This window comes from Tenrec ecaudatus, chromosome 3, assembly GCF_050624435.1.
Source record: "Tenrec ecaudatus isolate mTenEca1 chromosome 3, mTenEca1.hap1, whole genome shotgun sequence".
Lineage (NCBI taxonomy): Eukaryota > Metazoa > Chordata > Mammalia > Afrosoricida > Tenrecidae > Tenrec > Tenrec ecaudatus.
This window is the reverse complement of record NC_134532.1, coordinates 98,100,981-98,114,879: the sequence shown is the minus strand read 5'-3', so window position 1 is coordinate 98,114,879 and position 13,899 is coordinate 98,100,981. Positions and strand designations below refer to the sequence as shown.

Here is a 13,899-nt window from a genome sequence, read left to right as displayed (position 1 = left end):
CAGCAGTCTCTTCTGGAATCTGTGCTGAAACCTGTTCACTGTGGGTGACACTACTGGTATTTGGGTTACCAGTGACATTGTCTTCAGCATCATAGTATCGTACAAGCCATCACGATATGACAAGCTGACAGACAAGTGGTGGAATCATAGCCATAGAGTTCAGGATTGACAACACTTATGAGGTGGGTGCTTCAGAGAGTTTATGAAGGAAGGGAATGAAGAGGTAGCGGAATTTTCCCATCAACATTTTAGAGTCCCTCATAATTGGGGACAAATAACTTAAGCCCATAACATTTTGCAGCCTAAATAAAAACCTGTTCATGTTGAATGGATTCCACACACATCATGTCTTAAAGAAGATTCAAGGAGAAGCTAGAGAAAAGAGGGCTAATCTTTCCCATATTTTATGGACAGACCTCTCTGCACTAAAGTAGGAAATCTCCGTGTATTATCACAAGCTCTATGTCCAGTTGTTGCTTGTTTCCTGTAGCGGACTCTTTCAGGAGGCAGCTTCCAATGCCCTTCCTGGCTAGGCAAAAATTCATGCAAAAGAGTTGTAGGCCATGCAGTGAAATTTTCATGGAGTTGGTTGAGAATTTTTCTTGAGAATGAGAGCAAAAACCCAAACCAAAAACCTTTCCAAAAATAAGACAGAGGTAAACCTGAAGACTAACGACTATCTGCGGCTGGAAGAGTACCAGTGTAACCTTCTCTCTCCTTGGCTTCTCAGAACCCATCTGAGATCGTTTATTGTGTCAGCCTGGCCGATAAACACAACTGGGATTAATTGAAGGGTGGAGAGATAAGTGGCTTGGTGAGCCTCGTCTTTCTTGTCTCTCGCTCTTTAATCATCGGACCAGTGTGCAGCTGCCTTGCTTGTTTTGTGCCTCACTTTAAAGGGCACACTACCTGTGGGGCGCCTAGCCTGTGGACTGTGTCGATGTAAGTTGAGGTCCCTTTAAGACCACACGAATGAAATTACAACTCTGGAGCTGAGGACTGACAGTTGGTGACCTGGCTGAAGGTTGGTGATCTGCCTTGCTGTTTGCTGCCTGTGCTGGGATAGCTTAGCTCTCTCTCTCTCTCTCTCCAGAGGACTACCTGGAGGCCCTCAAGACTTGAAGGACTGCCAGTGTCTCACAACTCTCTCACGGGAGTAAGTCGCACTGAGCCATTTGTACTGCTTTATAATTTAACTGTTCATTTCTTGTGTTATATCTATCTATCTATATATAAAATTATCAGCAATCTGGTCTTAGCTCTCTAGAGAACCCTGTCTAACACACCATCCTATTTAGCACCAAGAGCAAAATTGTTTTCTTTTTTTTTACCTTGATAAATACTTTACTTATCACATTTAATTCTTATGTCCTTAGAAAGAAGCACTATTATTATCTCCATTTCACATAAAAGAAAATCATAGTTGAAATATTGAGTGATCTCCCCAAGGCCATACAGTTAGACGAGTCAGTATCTAAGCCCACAGCTCTGTGACCCACAAGTCCACGATCTTACTACACACTATGTCTTGGCACTTCTGTACATTCATAGACTTTCAAGTTCCATTGTTGACCATTTAAATATATATTTTCCACAAATGCTTATTTATTATTTTTAATCATTTTATTGGGGGCTCAAAAGACTCAATTTCTTCTCACTATTCTTTAACATGCAGAGGTAGCTGCGGCTGTCTGTTCCCATGGAGATTTATAATCTTGGAAACCTGATGGCGGGGCTTTAGGAATTGGCAGTGACTGGAGGGCAGGGAGTCTTGTTTTGTGTCTAGTCTTCTCCATCGAAGAGCCCTGGTGGAATATAGTGGCTGAGTGCTTGGCTGGTAACTGAGGAGTTGGCTTTTCACACCAACCAGCTGTCGCACAGGAAAACGTTGTGTCTGCCACGTTCATAAAAATCACAACTTGGAAGCCCTCTGAGCAGTTCTCCTCCATCCCTGAGGCTCCTTATGAGTTGGAAACAACCCAGGGACAATAGTTGTGGCTTGGCGTTAGATAGGAGGTACTTGGTAAAGTTTTCTGTTCGTCCTATGCTGGGTGGTGGTGTTTGAAAATTAGTGCAAGGGCAAAGGGAACGAAACCTCTTTAGCAGACGCGAATAGGCCCGTGTGTTTCCAGTGCCCCTGTGCTATGGCCTAACTGGCACAAGTAGCAAGGAAGGTAGCAATGTGTGGCAAAGTCCCAGCCAACAGAAGCTGTACCACAGAAGGTGTCTCATACTGGCAGGAGCAAGGCGACCCCAGAAGCAGCCTACTGTGTGTTCTGACTCAGGTGGATGCTAGAGGCAAGTCTTTTCCCTCCAAATCACTAAAAACAAATGATTATGGGAAAGCTACCAAGAAAGAGTGGGAGAGGCAATGGTGGAAATGTCCAAAAGGAGGTATTTGAACATCGACCCTCAATAAAAGATATTTATGATCTCCCCCCTACCCCATGATATCCTGTTTGGCATTTGGGGTTGCCTTGAAATGTATTTGAATTCCTTCCCAGAGTTTGGGCCTATCTCCATGGAAAGTACAGGGAAAGAAAGAAAAAATGATGATTAGCCATTCTCCTCACTGCCAAGCATTGAGCAATGTAATAATTAAGCGCATGACTCCTACCCTTATATTGTCTGACCTTACCTCTGGGTTATCAGCTTAATTGCTGTGTGACCTAGGGCAAGTCATTTTGCCTCTCTAGAACCCAATTTCCTCATCTACAAATAGGGTTAATATAGTACTTATATTTCATAAATTAGAGAATCAATACAGTTTGTTCTACAGAGCCCTTGGCATACCATAAGTGCGCAGAAATGCTATCTTTAATTGTAATTATTATTATTTCTAAAATGCTAGGAACCCCCCCACATCCCTATGGATTGCAAGCAGAGCCCATGAGAGAAAGGGTAATAGGGCCAGTATTATATGGCCATTTAACTGAAATTGTGTCCACAGAAAGTTACTCCAGGCTTTAGCTCGGTGGTTCTTAACTGCAGCTGTGCATTAGGATCACCTAGGGCGGTAAAGTCCAGGTACTACGTCACTGGTAGGCTAATTAAATTGGAATACCTAGGGGTGGCAGCCAAACATCCATCACGTTTACCGCTCTCCATTGTGCAGCCATCACTAAAAACAATGACATTCCTTGCTGTTCCAGATGTAGACTGAAGACTCGTGGCCTTGGCATCACTTGGGAGCTTGTTAGGAAGGTTGGCTCTTGCCCGACCCCAGCTCCAGATGCACTGCAGCAGCCTGTTGATTAACAAGATCCCCGGGTGGATCATGTGTACATTTGACGTTAGAGAAGTAGGGTTTCCACTAACACTTCTAACGGAGTGCCTTTACCAGCAAATAATCTCACCAGCATGAAAACCCCCTGCTGATAATTTCTTTCAGTATTTATTGGGCCAGCAGCACCCAACAGTGCTTCCTATATCACCCTTTGCACCTACTCAGTGCTCAAACAGTAGCCTACTTTCCTGTTTGGCTCTAAGCAAGCCCTCTAGAGGGCAGTCCCACACAGCTCTTTGGAGACAGATGTTCCAACACCTGTTGCCTAAAATGACTAAAACAATCAATGCCACCTGACTAGTTGTCGCTTCAACTTCTTTTGCTCTTTGGTCGGTGATAACAAAAGTTCATTGGCACGCTTTGTCCTCAGGAGACGTCAGATCCTCCCAGAGGACATGCAAGCAAGTGTCTGTGTGTAGCTCCGCATTCCATCAGGAAGTCTCTGGATTCTGGTAATTAGGTAGAGGAGCGTGTAAGCCTTGCTTTTCTTGGGCCATTTAAAAAAAGGAAATAGGCCCCAAATTCCCTAGAAACAGGTCCAGATATCTTGGCAGCATTCAGTATAGACTTGGTTAGAATGGACTACGACTAAGTCCAAGAGGGCAGTTGATGCATCCGGAGTTGGTCTGCTGCCAATGAAGTCTGGCAGTGGGACCCTCCTCTTCACTCATCCCTCAGCCTCTCAGTGCAAGCAAGACTGCACCTCATCACATGTTGCAGTCCATGGCTGTGGCACGGGAAAGGAAATGGCAGGAGACTGTTTGGAAAACAAAATGTCTGTTTTGTTGTTTCGGTCGAACTGAGATGCATTTGGCTCCCACCTGAGGTCCCAGCCCTAGAGGAAGACCCTCAGTGAAACAGCCCGAGATGGTGGCTACAGAAGTGGGCTGAGTCGCAGCAATTATTGTGAGCCTGGCACGGGGCCAGACAGTGTTTCGTTCGGCTGTGCCAGGCAGTGTTTGGGTTGCTGAGAGTTGGACCCAACTCAGGGCATCTAACAAGAAGAACAACAGCGGGCGATCACCCCACAGTGAGCCTTTCCCATGCTCTGTAAGGAAGGAAGAATAGGCGCTGGCTGGACATGTTTTTTTCAGCCTCCCCTTTTCTGTTTCTTTTGATTCTTTTTCTTACCTATTTAAAGAAACGGTTATATCTACAGGACACCCGAATCATAGCTCCATCCTCTATTCCTCTGATTCCCCTACTTTTCAATTCTCAGGATGTTGATATATTCTAGACTTTTAACTGAGTAATTACAGATATATTTCCTCGTTTTCCTCTTGGTGTTAGCTACATATTTCAAAGGAAAGCCTCATCCTTCTCCCACTGAGTAGTTTGAAACTGTTGAATGTGCTCCATCTGCATTGCATTAAGCATTTTACAAATGCTCTTTACCTTCATCGTCATCACAACAGCCTGTTGGGGAAGTAACTATCAAACCCACCACTACCTTCCAGTCCGTTCCCACCGGGGTCGCTGTGAGGCGATGGCATGAAGTTTGGTGTTGGGAATCCTACACACATGCTTTCTGAGGCTGTAAATCTTGCAGGGAGCAGATAACTTCCTTATTCCTGTGGAGTGGCTGGTGGGCTTGAACCGCTGACCTAGTGCTTAGCAGTCCAATGCTTACTCAACAGCGCCACTAGGGCTCCTTCTAGTTGAGACTGAGAGTCCAAGAGGTTAAGTCCAAGAGCTTTCCTAGGCCTCCCAGACATCTGTAACAGAGCCAAGCTTAGAGCCACCAAACTCGTTGCCTTGGCAAATAAGAGGCGGTGGACCAAGCCATGTCAAAATTCCTGGGGCTCTTCTGGAAAGGCAGGGGCAGGCTTAGACACACACTGAGGAGGGGGAGGAGGGTAGGAGCAGCTGGCTGGGGAGCAGCTGGTGAAACAGGAACCTCAGAGGACCCACCTCCTGGGAACTCTGTGAGGTTTCGCCCTGGGGCTGGAATCACTGCCTAATGCACAAGGGCCCTTATTCTGTATTGTCCACTTTTCAATAAACATGAGTGTTCATGGCTAGGGAACATAACTAAGACTTGAGTTCACACAGGGTTGCCAGCTGATGCTCAGCACTTGCATAAAGCCAGGACGTTCAGTTCCTAGAGGACTTTAAGTTCATACATCAAGAACAGGACTTCTGGTAGTAACTCTGGACTAGAAATATGTCTGCCTTCTGCCATAGGGGCTTTTTCCCCCTATTAACCATTTGCATTTTGACTTAATTTAAGTCATAGAAAAAGTGGAAAGCATAATATGGAATGTTTTGTGCATTCTCTTCACTAAAATTCCCTTACATTTTACTGCTTTGGCATTTTCCATTTACATGTACAAATATTTTTTCCTGGAATGTACTATGAAGGTGACCTATATCTGATGCCCTGTTCTATTAAAATAATTCAAGGTGTGAAAAGGGGGGGTTCTTTATTATCAGCTAGGTGCAATAATAAAATCAGGAAATCAATATTGATATAATATTCTTATCTATAAGCCTAATTAAGATATAATGAGCTGTCCCAATAACACCATTTATAGAAAGTCTGGATTTTGTGTTACATCTAGTTGCCAGTTCTCTGTAGTCTTATAAAATCAGCAAGAGTTTTACAGTGTTTGTCATTCATGCCATTGACATTCTTGAAGAACCCACAACTTTAGTTTATCAAATGTCTCTCAATTTGAATTTGTCTGATATTTTCTTCGAGGTTTGATGCAGATATATACATGTGTGTTAGTCTGGGTACATTAGAGAAACAAATCCACAGATATTCTTATGTATGAGAGAGTTTTATATAAAGGGTAAGTGCACATGAAGAAAACATCCCAACCCAGTGCTGTCCAAGCCCACAGTCCAACATTAGGCCATATGTCTGACATCAGTCCTCAAAGTCCTCCTCCATCTCACAAAACACACAATATGATGCTGACTGCAGGAGGAAAACTAAGTCAGTGAGCATGTAAGCATTCTCAGCACTGGCAAGGTTCTCCACACGGCTGCTCCAGCACCCAGGGCTGCATCGGGATAGGTCCATGTCTTGCAGGAAGTGAGTCTTGCCAGCTGAAGCAGGGAACTAGCTAAGGCAGCTGCACCCTGGTCCGACCATCACAAAGCAAGAGACCTGAGAACTACAAAGGCGAGGCTCATGGAGCCATTTATCTCTCCACCCTTCAATTAACCCATGTGTTTATTGGCTAGGTTGGCACAATAAACCTTAACCATCTCAACATGGGTATATCTCTTTTGTTAGGAGTAGCACAGAGAGGATGTTAGATGATACTGAACCGTCCTATTATTGGTGACAATTTAACTTTCATCATTTGGTTAAGATGATGTCTACTAGATCTCTCCACTGTAAAGTTAGTATTTTTGTATTTGAAATGAATAAGTGTTTACTGTGGAGATATATTGAGACTATGTAAATATAGTTATATTCATTAAACTTTCACTCAATAGTTTTAGCATCCCTTAATTGATGTTTAATCAATTGTGTGGTTAGCAAATGATCATTTTTCAATTTCCATTATTCCTTCTGCATTTATACATTCAGGAAGGGCTTCCCATTTTCATATTAATAAATATAAATGTGTATGCATGAATTATTATAATCAATGGGCTATGATAATTTACTCTCAGTGTTTATTTTAATGTCCAAATTTTCCCACATTGGATTAGTGGGGATCACTTCAAGCTAGCTCTTGGGGCAGAGGGAATTTGAGGAAGAATATTTATACTTTGGCCTAAAATTACAATACAAAACAACACAATCTCCTATGAGTAATCATAAACCGAGTTTTGGCTTCACATAAACTTGAGTTTCAACTGCCAATTAATTGTTCAAACATTCCCAATGTGAGAGTATGTGGCCCTGATTTGGTAGGGCCTGGTGATGATGAGAGAGATAGTCCATTAATATGGCCCTTTAGCAATTATTCCTTTGATGATATATTATAGTTCTGGACTCTATGCTTGTGGCAAGATCACATTTTAGAGGGAGATCGCTGACATAGGATTAAGGTGGGGCTAAATCCTGACCATAGGGGAGGGTGTGAACCAAGTCACACGCTTTTTTTTTTTTTTTGGTGGGGGGGTATCGTTAAGACAATTTTATCAGAGGGTATGACTTAAGACACCATCCTTCATTTTCCTTGGGGATAGGGACAGCTAAAAGACAGCCAACCTTCCATCACAGCCATTCCTCATTCCATAAGAGCCACCTGGGTCATAGAGAAATCACAGGACCATGTGAAGGAGCATGTCCAAGATCTCTGTATCAACTGTAGACTCTACAGTGACCAAGGCCGTGAAGACCAAAGGCACCAGAGACAGTACCACAGAGCATTGGAGGAGCCACGCTAAGATGAGGGGGTACCTCACCTGCCCTGGGAACGAGAGTCAGAATGACTGGCTTCCTGGCCCATGGAGACTGAGGACCCCAAAGCTACTTGGCTGCTAAGTGAGGAGTCATGTTGCTGTGGGTCAATGACTACATCCATACTGTTTACTGATCCTGATTTGTGGTCATCTATTAACTGGCCTAATGTTGCTGTGGTGAAGCGCCGTCGAGCCAGTTCCAAATCATAGTGCCCCTGAACGACAGAAAGAAACACTGCCTGGTCCCGCGCCATCCTCACAATTGTTCTCACCTGTGTGCCCATTGAATCAGCCACTCTGTCAACCCATCGACTCAAGGGTTTTCCTCTTGCACTGCCCCTCCACTTTACCAAGCATGTCGGTCTGTCCAGGGACTGATCTCTCCTGATAATATGCCCAAAGTATGTGAGATCCAGTCTCTCACCCTTGTCTCTAAGGAGCACTCTGGCTCCCTAACTTTCAGCCATTAGGACGGTGTCATCTTCTTATCCCCCCTCAATTGTCAGTATTGTCTGCAAGCTCTGTGTGGCCATTGCTACAATTTATCCAACTCAGCATAGCTGTAGAGTGTGGAGGGAGAAACATGGTGTCAGAATAGAATGAAGAGGGATGCGGGTCAGATGCACATTGAAACCCTACCTGCTGGTTCTTGGAAAGTCAGAGGAGGTCAGGTAGGCCCACCTCCATTGCCGCCAACTGCAGGTGCCTGACAGAGTCAAAGGGCCACTCATTCTGAAGAGGCTTACTCCAGCCCTTGGGCCATGAAGGATTTTAATGAGTTTCATGGTTAGACTCCGTGGAATGCTTAGTCCAAATCTTTAAACTCAGGCTTTTTTCCCTCTTTTTTAAAAAAATAAGTGATCTTGAGAAGAAGACTGCTTAAAGAACAAAAGTTCTCAAAAGTAAAAATGTGTTCAAGAGACATAAATTATAGTGGCAAGTTCTAACATTTAAAATTGGAATGTCATACATATAGGCTACTGAATAAAACTATGTGAACGGATAGAATAGAGGAAGAAACTATACTAAATGAGATTATCACTGAGATTTATCCCACATCCTAGATAACAAGATGGGCTCTGGAAGAGTAATAGAGCTCAAACAAGATTAATAAAAATAAAGCCACACCAAGAAAACTCTGAAATTGATTAACACTAAGTCAAAGTGAAGACAAAGCGCACATCAGAAATGCAGTTTAAGAAAGAATATTAAAAAGAAAAGATGTAAATAATGGTGAGGTATTTCGTTTTGCTTTGGTTTCTGTTTTTACTTTTTATTGTAAATTGAAATTCACAAAGCAAATCTGTTTTCCATTTCATAATTCAAACACATTTTGTTTATAATATTGTCAGTCCCATAATATAACACAACTTTGCTTCTTCCCTACCTTTCTTGTGTCCATTCCTCCTCCCTTAACCCCACCTGGATTTTGAACTTTGTCATTGGGAAAATGATGCTCTTTTGATCTCACTCTCAGGTGTGGTACTTCAGTGTCACCTCTTCCTTTATAGACCTATTTATTATTTGACTGACAATTGAATTGAGGGGATGTGTTCACTTCTCGATGTGAAAGATAACTAAGGGCCATAGTCTTTGGGGCTCCACCAGTCACTATCCAATTAGTAAGCCTGGTGTGTCTTATGATTTTGAGTTTTGTTTCACATTTTCCTCCCGCTCTACACAGAACCTGTTAAATGTGATCCCTTTCAGAGCAGTTAGTGGTGGTGGAGATCTGGGCAACCATCTCACTTTTCTGGTCTTAGGGTCTCAGAGACTGGTGTTCATGCAGTCCACGAGTCCATTGGAATGACTGCATGTGTCTTCAATGTTCTTCATTTGCCTTTCGTTCTGGTAGGAAGAAACCAATGTGTACACCTCAGATGGCCCCTCATGAGCATGGAAGTCCTGAGTCACCACTTAGCAAAGTAGGATATAGAATGATGTCCAGGTGGACTGTGTTATATCGGTTAACATTGGTGTCCCCCCAAAGTGTTCGGTTATAGCTAAGAAGCTTTCGTTACTTTGCCTCATGTATGCTCTACTATATTTGTGGGGATATTTGGAGGCTAGAAATATCCCCTGTCTGCACACCTCCATGATAGGATCGCTGAAGACAAATGGGTGCATAAGCAAATGTGGTGAAGAAAGCTGATGGTGCCCGGCTATCAAAAGAGATAGTGTCTGGGGTCTTAAAGGCTTGAAGGTGAACAAGCGGCCATCTAGCTCAGAAGCAAAAAAGCCCACATGGAAGAAGCACACCAGCCAGTGCGATCACGAGGTGCCAAAGGGACCAGGTATAAGGCATCATGCAAAAAAAAAAAAGATATATGTGTGTATATGTATGTATATATGTGTGTGTATGTATGTGTGTATATATATATATATACATACATACCATATTGAATGAAGGGGGAAGTGCAGAGTGGACACCCAAGGCCCAAGTGTCGGCCAATGGAGATCCCCTCATAGAGGGGTTTAGGAGAGGAGATGGGTCAGTCAGGGTGCGAGGTAGTACCGATGAAGAACACAGCTTTCCCCCAGATCCTGGATGCTTCCTCCCCCCAACTACCATGATCCGAATTCTACCTTGCAGGGCTGGATAGGACAGAGGCTGTACACTGGTACATATGAGGGTTGGAGGTACAGGGAATCCAGGGTGGATGATACCTTCAGGACCAAGGGTGTGAGGGACGATGCTGGGAGAGTGGAGGGTGAGTGGGTTGGAAAGGGGGAACTGATTACAAGGATCCACATGTGACCTCTTCCCTGGGAGAGGGACAGCAGAGAAGGGGGGAAGGGAGACTCCGGATAGGGCAAGATATGACAAAATAACGAGGTATAAATTACCAAGGGCATATGAGGGAGGGGGGAATGGGGAGGGAGGGGGAAAAAAAAGGAGGACCTGATGCAAGGGGCTTAAGTGGAGAGCAAATGCCTTGAGAATGATTGGGGCAGGGAATGTATGGATGTGCTTTATACAATTGATGTATGTATATGTATGGATTGTGGTAAAAGTTGTATGAGTCCCTAATAAAATGTAAAAGAAGAAAAGAGAAAAAAAATGATTAGGGCAAAGACTGTACAGATGTGCTTTATACAATTGATGTATGTATATGTATGAACTGTGAAAAGAATTGTATCAGCCCCAATAAATTGTTAAAATAAATAAATAAAAATATCCCCTGTCAAACCTCTATGCTGTTGTTGTTGTTGTTAGTTGCTGTGGAGTTAGTTCTGACCCATAGCAACCCTGTGTGCAATAGAATGAAACACTGCTCAGTCCTGCACCAGCCCACAATTGCCCTTATGTTTAAGCCCGTCACTGCAGCCACTGAGTCAAGCCCTTATCGAAGATCTTCCCATTTTGATATTTCACTATATTTTACCAAGGCAATTGTCCATCCCCAGGGACTGAGCTCTCCAAAGTACATGAGATGAAGTCCTGCCACCTTTGTCTCTAAGAAGCATTCTGGCTGTACTTCTTCCAAGACAGATTTGCTTGGTCTTTCGGCGGCCCACTGTACTTTCAATGTTCTTTGCAAGGATAGTCATCCCAGCCCATCAATTCTCCTTATTTAATATACAACTTTCACATGCATGTAAGGCAGTTGAAGGTGCCATGGCTGTGGTCAGGCACACCTTAGTCCTCATGGCAGCATCCACACTTTTCAGTACACTCTAAAGCGGTCTTGTGCAACAGATGCACTGCTCCCATGAGCCATGACAAAATTCCAGCAAGACAAAATTCTTGACAACATCAATATTTTCTCCATTTTTCATAATGTTACCTCCTGGTCCAGTTGTGAGGATTTGGGTTTTCTTGACATTGAGTTGTCATCCATACCGAAGGCTGCAGTCCTCGATCTTCATCAGCAAGTGCTTCAAGTCCTCCTCACTTATTCATAGACATAATCCAATTCTCCTTCCCACACTGACTTGACTTTGAGATGTCGGCAATTAAAGGGACTCTTCGATAATTCCGTATGTGGTGTGTTAACAATTCTAGCCTCTATGCCCATGACAATAATTCCATTTTGGAGGGAGTCCTTTCCTATGCTAATGGGCAGGATTAAAGTTATTCTGTCTCCACTTTACTAGAGGGTGTGAACCGAGCCATTGAACTTTGTTTCTTTGGGGATACGTTCTGTGAAAGACAAAAGTCACACCTTCACCAAAGCCATTCCTCGGTGTATAAGAGACATCTCAGAAGCAGCTGGATCCCTGAATCATTGGGGAAAACCCACCAAGGGTGCTTGTTTCACATCTCTCTCTGCAGTGGCAGAGGCTGAGACCGGAGGCACCACAGACAGTGGCATGAAGACCGTGGACAGAGAAAAGAAGCCAGGTGAAGGCCAGAGTTTGAAGCAAGGAGATGATGCAACAGAGCACAGCAGCACCAAGACTAGGAGACTAGGAGGTAAAACCGCAGACTGGCCTCTGGTTCACAGAGCAGAGGCCAAGGGACCATGTGGCTGAGAAACTGAATAGCAAAGGGTGACTTGGCTATTAACTGAAAAGAGGCACCGCTGTGTATCAAGGTCTGTATTGTATCTTTACTATTTATTGATCCCAAGTTGCGGTAACCTGTTACCTTCCAAAATAACCCCCTTTAATTTTGAGTATTGTCTGTGACCTATGTATGACCATTGCAATGAATTGCCAGACCCGGCTGAGTAGAGTGTTGTGAAAGGAACGGTTGGTGTCAGAATAGGGTAAGAGAAGGATGGAGGATGGAGGCCTGAAGACCCTCTGCCTGTGGAAATCGGGTTTGTGTGTGAAGTGGGGTGCTCCCTCACCCTTGAGTAGCCAGAGGAGGTTTATCTGACCCTGTGCAATTTTCAACAGACTTGCACATCGATGTATCCACTCACAAATTATTTTTATTACGATGATTGTGTATATAGTAGTATTTACCTCTGTTACCTTTAGCTCTTACACTTTTCTCAGTGTCTCCCTTTACCTTTATTTGTTTTGCTGACCTCCTTTTGGTACAGTTTTCCCCATCACCTGAGTTAATATGTATCTACCCTCTAGTTTTCAACCACCAAACGTTAGTGCTGAATGCTTAATCGCTGCACTACTGTGGCTCGTTAGAATAGTGGCGAGGGAGTAATAGCAAATGAAGACAAGTTCAGATGTGCGTCATAATATCTATAGTATTGATGAAACGTAAGGGTGGTGGTATCGAGAAAGTGCTGGACAGCTACATAGAAAGTCAGCAAGGTCAAACAGACCGACTGTGCCTTAGCAGAATGATGAGGCAACCTGCTACTGTAAATGTGCTAGGTCTCGGAAGCCCTACGAGAGTTGCAATGAGTCAGAATTATCTTTATGGCAGTGATTGGGCTTTGATTACCCCCCAGCAAGTGATTTATTCTCCTTTTCCTCCCCGCTCCTGGTGAGCCATCAAATAATGTTTCTTTTAGTGTGGAAACTTTTTTTCTTAATTTTTTTATATTCGTGGTATTTGTCCTTTTGTGTTTGACTTATTTACTCTGCATGATACCCTCTAGATTCTTCTGTGTTATGAGGTGTATTGCAGCTATGTCATTATCCTTTCATCTTATTTTCCACTGTATGCCATGATTTTTTATGCATTCTTCCACTGATTGGCATTTAGAATGTTTCTAACATCTTGCTATTGTGAATAATGTTGTGATGGACATGGTTGTACAAATGCAGCTGTTACTGAATACTTTATGTATGAGGCATTGCTCTAAGGTATTTAAAAAGCCAACACAAAGCTCACTGCCATCAAATCATGCTGACTCATAGCAACCCCTGTGGGTTTCAGAGACTGTAACTGTTCACAGGAACAGAAAGCCCACTCTTTCTCCCATTGAGCTTCTGGTGGTTTCAAACGGCCAACCATGCATATTGTAGTATTTGTTATGTTATCCTTTCAAAAAATGAACAAACAAACCCCACTGCCCTCAAATGTATTCTGACTTATAGTGACTGCAGGACAGAATAGAATTTTCCCTTTGATTTTCTAAGACTTTAGGCTGAGTAGACAGATCCATCTTTTTTTTCATGGAGCACGATGGTTGGTACCAGCCATGGAACTTGCAGTTGGCAGTTCATGGTGAACCCATTACACCACAGACAGCACAATGAGGGAGAGATCATTCAGTTTTCAGATGTCAAAATTGAGGCCAGGAAAAGTCCCAACTTCACACAGGTTTGAATGACAAGAAAAGGCTTAAAATCTCACCAGTCTTTTTCCTAAGTTGATGCTTTTGTGC

General features: G+C 43.4%; 1 pseudogene; it reads left to right on the top strand.

Annotated features, from left to right (window-relative positions):
* Positions 1–11,968: 11,968 nt before the first annotated feature.
* Positions 11,969–13,899, top strand: part of LOC142442312 (peptidyl-prolyl cis-trans isomerase A pseudogene) — a 77,182-nt pseudogene continuing 75,251 nt past the window's right edge.